The following is a 12,027-nucleotide window of genomic DNA, read 5'->3' as shown; positions in this document are numbered from 1 at the left end:
ATTTGATCTTACCAAACTTTTTTTGAGTAACTAGTAGTTCTGGTAATTATGCTTCTGACTTTTTTTTTGTGAAATTTCCAAGGATTTGGTAATCCTAACACTAGCTTGGAGACAAAACAAACCTGAGAAATAGTTTCTCTCCCATTTTTTTCTACTTCTGCTCCGTGGAATTTAATCAACAACTTTTCCTAGAAATATTTTAACTATTATAATAATAATAAAATATTAAAATTAAAATAACATTTGATGGAATGCATAACAGGAGGCTCTAATGGTGTCAAAAATACTTAAAGAACTACTATCCACAATAGCAAATGAATAATGTTAGGTGAAGTAAAAGGTTCTGAGTACTTGGCACCCACACATCGACATTCTTCTTGAGACCAGCCTTATGGAAATGGTTTGCAGAAGCGGTTTTCTGGCTAATCTTCAGTTCCTGGCAATAGAATCGCTAAGGACATCTAAGGAAAACGCTCAGTGCTTTTTACATCACCTAATGAAATATATCACGTATACCAAGTGACAAAATCCATCAAACAAGTGTGAGCTCGAGTTCCTACAAAGAAAATGCGCCCACCGCTGTTAGAATCCTGAAGCAGCTCGCTGTTTAAAGGACAAGAATTGATTGTAGTGTGTTTTCTGCTAATGTTTTCGGCCAGTTTCTCAGATTTCCTCATAGAGGAAGCTTTTCGAAAGCAGCCCAGAAACGCAGCTGACGCAGTATTTTTATTGCTGACGGTCTTCTTTATCGTTTTTGATTTAATGCATTTGTGCTTTGTTCGTGTTCACACTCGAACTCGAAAATGAGGAGAGAGGACCACTCTACTCAATGTTTTTCTTTTATTTTCTCGTTAAAGTAATAGATTCTAACAGATTTTCTCAAGATTTCTCTTCTTCTTGGACTAATCACTCACTCCTTCACGCATTTTTATCTAAGTGGAGACGAAGAAGCCATTGAGTCCTTGGCTACCAAATCCGTCTACAAGGAGAGTAATGTTGTTGCGAAGGGGGGGGAGCACAATATGTTATGTTAGCAAGTATGGCCGCGTCGCGTGTTCTACTGGTGCGTCGCGGTCAGCGAAACGAACATAAGTGAGGAATTTACTGTTTTTTGATAATAAAGTAAAGATAGTATCGAGTTTGATAAGCTGTGCAGGAGGTTGTTGAATAAATTTATTGGCTAACGTTTCGGCAATATCGCCTTCTTCAGAGCCTGAAATGGGCGATATTCAATCTACAATTTAAAGGACCAACCTCTCCACAACTGATCTGAGAAAAACTCCACGCCTACTTTCAATCACCAATTTAGCGACTACACTGAATGCTACACTACACCGCTGACTGATCGATCACGAGGGCGAATGGTTCGAATGTCACATGTAAAGATAGTTCGAGTGAAGCTAGTGACAGTCGCACTTCGATCCCAACCTCTAGCTGATCCTCGCCGCTTCGAGCTGATTCGTTTACGCAACTGAATCAACCGTCATGATTGACCAGACTATATCTTGCAGCTGCTTAAAGGAAGAACTTCATTCCAATATTTGTGTCGAACAACTTCGTTCCACTCGGTGCGCAATAGCTATGAGAAACGATTACAACAACCTGGTGCCCTGACCGCAGTTTTACGATATCTCTGTGTGCCGTTTGTTGGGCTGCAGGAAATCAGAGACAGGGCCGTCATCAACATCGGATACAACACCATCTACACTGAGGCGATGCTGATCGAAAGAAAATAGGAGGGAATGTGGAGAAATCTGGCTCGACCTCGTCTAGATCCGCCTTTGTACGACTGCGGGATCTTACAGGACGTGAACTCTGGATCGTAATTGTCTGTACACCTACGGAAAACGCTGAGAACAACAATAAGGATACTCGATGATGAATTAACGATGAATTAAATGTCTTTAATGTCAAAATTACCCATCCTAGCAGGTGGTCATTGTCGGAATTGACGCAAATACAAAGATGGGACTCGAATAACAATCCGATATGCTAGGAAAATGGTATTATCCAGTAGAGCGCACGTGGGACAACGGTGACGGTCTGGTTGAACTCAATGTGTTGATGTCTAAAATACCGTCAACTGTTTAGTGCCGCTTTTGTTTACTGCGTGTGGATCCTTTTAAAAAAAAGCTATGGTCATGATTATTTGACAGAGAATTACAATTCTTTTCTCATATATGTAGCTATCAATTTCATTCCCTTGACATATCTCTTTTTTTTCTAATGGCTGTGCTCGTTTTTCCAAACATTTTTCCAGCATACGTCATTGCAGCTTCATTTTATGTTCCATCTATCTTACCATCCACTTACATCGATCACCATCATTCTTTACGTTTCTCGTATTTCTTTTGCTAATTGGAAAGAAAATGACAAATGACGTGTAAAAGTGGGCTTGATATTTTTCGCAAAACTATTTTCTTTTTTTTCTCATTCCAGAAATATCCCTCCTACGATTGTAAATTCTATTACTTGTTTGTTAGCCGGTACTGCCACCTCCTCGAAAATGTGGGAGTGAATTGCATTTATTATCTGTCGCAAATGAAGGTAAATTATGGTGTTATTTATTAATTAATCAATTAAGGACAAACAAGTAAGTAAACAATTAAGGTATGGGAACATTGAGGATTCTTTGCTAGGAGTAAGTGAAATCATTTGCTGACTGTAGCGTTAAAAAAAGCGCAGCTACTTGTCAGTATAACTTTTTTTTTAACGGTCTTTGGAAGGTTCTCGGTCAGAATTTATTAATTTTTTGAGAAATATACTAGCTATCTTGGATGTCCTCTTCTCAGAAACATAATATAACATAAAGTTCTAAAAAAATACAGTATTACAGTAGTAGTATTATTATTAAACAGTATAGTATTAGTACCTTAAAATCATATCAGTCTCACCCTGATCACTAAGTGGGTCTCGTCACGAATTTAAACGACTTGCTAAATGAATAGAATTGATGATACGCTGGGAAATCCTACAGTTTCCATCGGCTACCATTCGCAGCGGTTACCTCAACCACATTTTTGTGCAAATAAAAGCTCAGGTGGCGAAAATGCACGTATATCATTACGTTACGTTCATTTACGCAAGTACTGCAAGCAAATAAAAATAAATAAGAAATTAATAAGTCGTTCAACATGAATACTATAGTTATGACACTTTTTCCCCCAGATTAACTCTAATGAATGAATGAATGACAAATTCGGATAAAAAACAATAAAAAATAATAGAAACAGGTATTTGCAGTAAGAAGTAAATTAGTATTCTTTTACAGTACTTGATCGCACTAATAGGAGTGTCCAATTATTCGTTTAGAAATAATTCTTATTTTGAATTATTTTATTATTTTCTTAATATACTTATTTTTACTATTTATTTTATTTATATTATTCTACTTTCCATTTTATTTTATTTCTTATTGTTTAGTTTCTTTTTTTATTTTCTTATTTTGGTTTTTTGATCCCTTCATCAGCGACTAGAAACGATGTTAACGTATGAGAAAAAAACTATTTTCATCTGCTTGCAGGTGAAAAAAGTCCAGAAAAACAAGATCCAATACAACGTCAGAATCTATAATATGTTGTCAGCGGATGAAGTTTCTAGGCTTCCGCTTTCGTCAGGGGCGGAAAGGACAGAACAATCAAGGTAGATTCACCATCTAAAGTGTCTCATCACTGTACGATGCAACTTATTACGGGTACTAAAAGGTAGGCAATACGCAATGCGTCCACAATTCTGCGGAAGGAGCACTTTTGCTTATTTGAGTTATACTAATTGAATTTGAAATTATATTAATTAATTGAAGTCTAATTGCGAACGTTTGACAACGATGAAGTTGCCCCGTGTTCTATCCCGTAATGTGGTGCATCGTTGGGGAGACGAGATCACTGCGGGCTGTTTCACACGCCATTTGCTGTATCGCTGAACGGGCGGAATTGTGAAATTTTTACAAAATTTCACAATTCAGAATTTTTACACTCATGTTAGTGGACTACAACCCTTCGCCATTGTGGTACGGAATCATCCTAAGTGGTCAAGGAATTTTTATCAGGTGTAGTCCTGGTCCCTCCCCTCCACGTAATGAAGGCATCAATGAAAAGTTATTGAGTATTTATTGAGGCGGTACGTATAATAGAATGGTTGTTCAAACCATTTATTTTCTAAGTAAATTGAGTTTTCACCATGGAAACATTCAAGGACAGTCACACAAACATAAATACAAGTACAGTATACATATTATTTCCATTTGGTTTAGATTTAGATTCATTAGCGGTTCTCATTTTTTCAAATACAAAACATTTGATAGCTATAAGATGTTTTCATTACATGAAAATAGCTCATTAATACGAAATTATCTGGTCACGTGTGAAAAATCGTCACAAAATTAGAAAACATCTCTATAGAATGAGCTTCTACTATCCACGAAATAACCTTTTCTGGTTTTCTCTTAAAATCAAGCAAGAAAAAAATAATGGCACCATTACAACGTAATGCTAAGTTTAATGGGATTTATCAGAAAAAAAATAGTTCTCATGTTACGTTTTTTTGATCCCCAGACACGTCCGGCATTCAAACCTTTTAATTCCACACGCAAATAGCGCTTCCAGGTGATATCGATTCGAAATCCGTACAAGAAATACCGTAATCCTAACCGGTGTTGGGTTTTCCTTACCGTGTAGTCCTAATTTACGCCTTCGCCCCAACCTCCCCCCCCCCCCCCACCCCTTTCCCCCCTTGTTAGTAGTAAAGGACAATCTGAGGCGAATCTCATAAAATCAAATTTTCCTTATTTGCTGAATTATTCCAAATATCACTAAACATTAAAAATTCGAAACTTTCAAATTTTTTTCCACAAAAATATTATGTTATTCAATTGTTTTGCATTTTTTTCATGTCCGTCCCATTACGCAAACAATTTTATAATCGAAAATAAATTTCTTCTGTGAAAAAAAAACTTTTCATCCAGAAGACAACCCCCAATTTCTTCGGGAAATTGGCAGTAATCCTTGTTGATCCGGAATTAGCGAGGTGAAGATGTGCTCCTCATAAACTTCGCCTTCTCCAACCATACATCTGTTATTATTTTTTATTTTATTATTATTTTATTTCATTATCAAGCAGCCCAAAGTTTTCCTTTTTCTCGCTATTTAAAATTCATTCTGGATTATAAAATTTTACACTGGTAATTTCAAAATGAAAAAAAACGAGAAAAAGAGAAAAAGATGGGAAACATCCAGAGATTTCAGCTTATTGGATAAAGAAATTGTTCCTTTTGTTCGTTGCTTCTGTTACACAACTGATTTTTTTGCAATGAACTGTAGAGAGCGTATAAAGTAAAATATTAAATATTGTGATCAATAAATATTCTTAAGGGAATTTCTGGCATAATTTTTGTGTTTGCACGTTCATAGGCAGGTGAATGAAAGAAAAATAACAAACGAGGCGGGTTCCAACTGATCCCAGAAATAAGTTCCGCGTCGTTTAATTTTTTTTTTAATTTCAAAGTTTAAAGTATGGAAATCTCTGAAAAAAAACCTACGTATCATGTCAGCCGTACGAAAAAAAAAAGATCCTCGATTTCGTCTATCTTTTTTTTTGCTGAAAACTTTTACTTATTAAGTTGCAATCCGAATTTGAGAGAGAGAAAAAAATGTTCAAAAATTAATTAACTCTAGAAAAACGTTCATTCAGAAAATTGCAGTAGAGAACCTCATCTCTGCCCGACAGTCGTTTTTTCTTTCCACATCATAGGTTTTTTTTTCTCAAAAGAAACAAAAATCATTTATCAAGTTATCAAACCCGGTTCAATTCAGAAAATATATATATATTAAATACATATTATTCATATGAAAAATAATACATTTATGAAAATTTCTGAAAAAAAATTTTGAAAAAAAAAACAACCGGTGATTATAATACTATACTCAGTAATTATAGTAATTATCAGCTGTAGTCTATCTTATCGGTATACGATTTTGCTAACATTTTCATGTTTTTCTTTTAAAATTGAAAAATTTCAAAATTTAAATCACATATTAGCAAAGAGATAACGTTTTTCTACGCTACGGGTAACACGGAAATGGGAAATCCACTTCCGTATACTCAATACGTCAACGTACAGCCATTAATGAATAGCAGTTGCAGGTGTTTTTAGATGATCGGAGGAAAAAAATATCGTGTCGTATCCTAGACGTGTAGAGGCAGCCAGGCCGACTGCATTTGGCAGTTTTTGACTTGTTTTTCCCCCCCCCCTCGCCGGTGACGATCTACATCCTATTCATACACGAGTTGTTTGTTGTTGTTGTTGTTGTTGTTGAAGAGTTTCTGATTCAGAACGAATTGGAACGGAAGAAGCGTGGATAAAAGCGAGCTCAGCCCCTACGTAGCTACGCTACGCTGTCTACGTTTCGTTCTGCAACAGCCGCAGACAGACAGACGGACAGACAGACATGTCAACAATTAGTACAATACCGTGTAAATAAAATTAATAGGGCATGTAAAGCTCGAGCGCAACTATTTCCAGCGCAGACAGCATTTTGTCTTCAAACAATTCTGCCCTTCGAAAATATTTGTGCCACTTTTTTCAAAGGAAAAAAGAGCACTCTGGAGAAGTGGAAAAGGTAAAAAAAAAGGAACGAGAACAATTTTAACTAATAACGGAATAGCAGAATAATAAGAACATATTATTTTTTTTATAACGTTATGGCGTTTTCGAACCTCTGGATCGATTGTCGAACTCACCCATATCTATAATCATGACAAATAACAAATAAATAATAATCAAATAAATAAATAACCATAATAAATGATAGGCAGGTATAGCGCAGTCGGCAAGAATTTTCCCCATTTGCACGGTCGATCGGAGGTTCGAATCCGTCTCAACGCCAACCAAACCTTCACATCTCTCCGGTGTCGATGAACAAATAATAATCTAGTAAATAAATAATCATAATAAATAAATGATAGGCAAGCGTAGCGCAGTCGATAAGAGGTCCGCTTTAGCTTCAAGATCGTTGGTTCGAAACCGCTCTAGTGCCAACCAAACCTTCACATTCCTCCGGTGTCCGAAAGATTGGTATCAGACTTGTCTGGGAGGATAAAAACACTGACTTCATACATCCGCTAACCCGCAAAAGCCATTGTATAGGCCAGTTACTCGTTCGTTAACCTCAAAAAATTCTGAATTGAAGTGAACGAGATAGCGCGGGTCCCAAGCGGATTGATTGATGCCAGAGATTTTCAATAAATAAATCAATAATCAGACCAAATTCTAATGACCAACTCCATAGGCTCATAATAGATTTTTCAAAATGTCATTTTTGAATTTTCGCTTCTATGTCATTACCACGCCGCAATGAGATGGGCGGTACCAGATACTGTACGGCGGCATATCCTTTACGTTGCGCAAAAAAAAAAGTTTGGAAGGAAACGCTCAGCCGAGGAAAAATCTTATTTGCGGCGCATATTTTAGAGCTGTGCTCGTATGTATTTATCAGTAAGTTGAATACAACTAAACTTTCTTCCCGATAAAATAATAAAATAAAGTAAAGTAAAATAAAATACAGTAAAATAAAATAAAATAAAATAAAAAATAGAAATAATGAAATAAATATAGAATAATAGCAAAATAAAATAAAATAAAATAAAATAAATACAAAATAATAATAGAATAAAATAATGCTTGTTGATTTATCCCAATATTCAGAAAAAAAAGTCAGAATTCATTCAAATCACGTACTTAACTTTCCTTTTCTTAGCTTTTCAATACTTTAATTCTACTTCTCATACTCGTAGAGGAAGAGTGAGGGAGGGAGGGAAGAGAAGGTGTAATAAACGAAAAATTAGGTCCATGCTAGAGACGTAGGGTTAAACTATCGGCTAACTGGTGATTTAGTCAGTTCAGATTTTTTCCAGATGGGAATTACACTGCGTCTGCGTATGCATGGAGCTCTACTGAAATTTCAAACTTCTTCCTTCTCCAGGAAGAAAAAGAGGACAATAACCGCGAAAAGATGAGCCTGGCGAGATGATTGAGTGCTGCTGAGTGCTCATAGATTGACAGAACAAAAGAAGCGACCACACATGCGTAACGGTTATCCGTGTAAACATAAGTGCAGGCGAATACAAATGTGGATGTGGGGATTTTCTTGTTCACTCTACGAATTTTCTCCTGAAATTTCTATCCAAAGCAGTGTTCTTGTTAGGACGAGAAAAATTCAAACATCCACTATAAGCGGAATACGCGCGAAGGCGAAGACGCAGAGGAAGCTAATCGATAATACCTAGCTTTCGTCTCATTACATTTTTTCCCCGCCGTTTCAAATTCATGCTGTTGTACGCTTTTGCAGTTGGACAAAGGGCTGCTTTTGCAAACATTTTCAGCTCTTTTTAAAAAAAATCCAAACTAGAACAGCTGTGCCTCGAGGACCGGCTTTTTTCTGCGGTGACAGTTGTCCGGTTACGAGTTCGAGTGAAGGGGCGTGGTCGGGACGATGTCATATCTATTTCTCCAGCTATTTGAATTTTCAAACATGAAATGGGCGGAGATTTTTCTTCGAAAGATCCGCCCCTTTTCACTGTTTATATATGTAGACTTCCTCGACGTACATACGTAGAGCATCTCGTTTGTTCCCGATTACCTAATGTAACTGATTATCCGTAGTGGATCCTAGGAAACTTCCCGAAAAAAATTCGTCAAAAACATGGAACCATGCGTGGGGGGGGGGACCAAATTAATAATCATTAGCGTTTCGTGCCGACTATGTACCTATACAGACTCATTACAATATAAATTATTTATATAACTTACTGAATAACTCCACCATGGTCAAGCACCATTTGTGTCAGTTGTCCGTAATTGGTTTTTGATGCGACGATGACGTTAGGATGTTCAGCGCGCCTCGTCAACGTTTATTCTCTTCGATTCCTGATGCGCTCCACAAGCGTCGACATTGTCACCCGGAAAGGATCAAAGCGTTGTTGTTTCGCCTGTGATCATCGTCTTTACGTCCTCCTAAAATAATAGCGCAGCGTAAAACCATTGTAACTGAATTTTTTTCTGTTTTATAGATTTATTATTTATATTGTTGTAACTAAATTTTCTTTGTTTGACTATTGTAACTATTGTGACTGCGATTTTGTGACCAAAACGGCTTATTCCTACTCTTTTTTTTCTTAGGATTTAATAACTTTCGTTTTAGTTCCTGATGAAATTCTCTTTCAGGTGATCTTTCCCTTTTTCATTCGTTTATAAAATTCAGTCATGAAAAACCCATCCAAAACGTACGACTTAATCGAAAAACTGCTTTAAAAAAGAGTTATCATTGACTGAACGAGAACTGATCCCCGACGATTGTCCGCTGTCCTATTTGAAAAACAATAGTCAATAAGCATTTCGCTAAGGATAACGCTGTGAGTTAGTTCTTAGTAAAGTTCTCTTTAAGGTGCGTTTTTTTCCCTTTTTTCTACCCTTTTATGAGTTTCGGTTACGCAAAACCCATCAAAAACGTAAGGTTTGATCCAAAAAACTGATTTTGAAAAAGAAGATTTATCAATGACTGAACGAGAACTGGTCCTCGTCGATTCTCTACTGTCCTACTCGAAAAATATAACCAATAAGCGTTTCGCTAAGTATAACGCTAGGAGTTTTCTGGGTCCGAATTGTCCGTTAATCCTGCGAGCTCTCATAAAATCCCTCCTCATACATACATTGTTGGTGAAATACGTCCAAATTCGTCCTCAATACAGTATTTTTGGAATTTTTTCACAGATGTCCGGTTTTTTCTTTTGTTCGCAAATAGGAGCTTTCTAGTTAGTACTTGATTATCTGCGTCAATTCAGCCATTATCGATAATCAGTGAGTTTGGAGGACGAGTTTTCCCTCTCTTCCAAACTCACTGATAATAACAGTATATGAACGTGGATTTGGGAATTTTTCTCGTTCTCTCTACGAGTTTTCTCGTGAAATTTTCATTTATACCACCGCACTTCTTCGCACAAGAAAAACTCGAAAATCCACTATAAGCGGAATACGCGTGAAGGCGGAGACGCAGAGGAAGTTAATCGATAATAGGTAGCTTTCGTCTCCCTACATTACACTACATGAATATTATATTATATATACTGTGCTACTGTAGTTTAATATATCGTCAGGTCAAATTTTACATATCTGGAACTCATCAACCCTCTTGTTTATAATCTTGCTGCGTTAATTTGAAGAGGAAATATTTCCTCAGCTGAGCCTCCGCGATAATCCCTCATTCCTCACCATCCGAAATTGGAATTTCCAGTTGTATATTTATGCCAAGGTTGTCTTATGAATTTTTCTGTTTAACTCCTCTTTGTTTGATCAAATACTATTGCTGCGGAAGTCCTGCAAGCGAACTATTCGTTCGCTACGACTTTTTCGTCACAGATAATTTTTCACTAGCATCTGAATTTTTCTGTAATTTTTTTAATGGTGAATTTAGTAACTTTTAAGGAGTTTTATTATTACTACTTGTCAATTTTATTATTATTATTATTACTAGTATTACATGCTTTTGTATTCTACTTGTATTGTACTTTTGTATTAACTAGTCACAAAAATACTCTTCTACAAAAAATTCTTATAAAAATAGACGAATTCAGTGAAAATAAAGGTGTGAGTTACTGCGGTGGCGTCGCGGTCGTTCTGGAAGACATAAGTACCCCCATAAAAGTATTTAGCTCGTTTTTATTTACGCTGACTAAAAACATGAACCCTTGTGAAGCGCAAAAAATATTGGGAATCTCCTAATTTTCTATCCCGCCACATTCATGGATACTCAGCGAACCTACAACCATCCATTTGCTGGACTTCGAATTTACGGTTGTCGAATAAACCACACCCATTCCGTTCATACTTCCGCAATTGTTGGATTTTGCACGAACCGTTCTTATAACGTAACAATTACCATTTTGCGCGCTGTTCTAAGAAGGTGCCAAATTTTCTGGTTCACCAGGATTACGGTAGAAAACATGCACGAAAATAAAAGCCGCTATTAGCGTCCCATATAGGTGATCTATGAACACAGTGAAAACCTTAAAGTGAACATTTGTTTAAGCACCAACATTTATGGATTTCTCATTAGTTCTAGCGCATTTTTCCTTTTCAAATTTTGGTCTTTACATCAGGAAATGGAATTCTGGATTAGTGAAACAAATTAGAAATGAAAATAAACGAAACAACGAAATATAAAATAAAATAATAAAATAATAAATAGTAGTAAACGGAATAACGAAATAAAATCAATCTTTAATTATTTTATGCGGATTTTTTTTTGAGTTAAATGTGCATTTTTCCAAGAATATTCAGTAATTCGTATGCATCGATGTGACTTTTGCCCTGAAATGTGGACCGAATTCATTTTCTGTCCCCTAAAAGTGCATCCATTAATCGATTTTTGAGTTAATCGCATACGTTTACGCTTGCGGTTGCGATCCGCGGTGCAGTTCACCTCCGTCGGCGAGCGCTCGCCGTTTCTCGTTGCTGTCTGTCCGCATGTTAACGCGTATGTATTCATCTTGTGACATCTTCGGCATTGACGTCGTCGTCGTCGTCGTCGAAACACTGATCCTATTAGGATGCGTCGTTGGAGCGTGTTGTTGTTGTTGTTAACGGGGTTGGCTGTTTAGAGAATTTTAGCGTTCACGTCATACGTAAATTTGCAGAATTTCTCAACAGAGAAGAAAAAAATCACCACTAACTTCATTCTCTCCACTTACTTTCCACGACATGACTTTTACTTGATTTGTATGGAATTAATTAAATTTTATGCTCTTTTTTCGTCGCTTGAAAGCTGTGTTCCTGTTATCCGCGTACGTATTATTCCTGTGCATTAGAGCGATAACTAGGGGCGAGGGACGAGGAAGATGGAGGCGAAGAGAGAAAAAAAAATGAGATGAATAAATTATTGACAAATGTAGAAATGAACAAGATTTTTCTTTAACTAAATATATGTTATAAGCTATGGTAAAAGCCACAATAAAATTAAATACAAAAAAAACTTT

Source organism: Necator americanus, chromosome III (assembly GCF_031761385.1).
Source record: "Necator americanus strain Aroian chromosome III, whole genome shotgun sequence".
NCBI lineage: Eukaryota > Metazoa > Nematoda > Chromadorea > Rhabditida > Ancylostomatidae > Necator > Necator americanus.
This window is presented reverse-complemented; position numbering follows the sequence as displayed.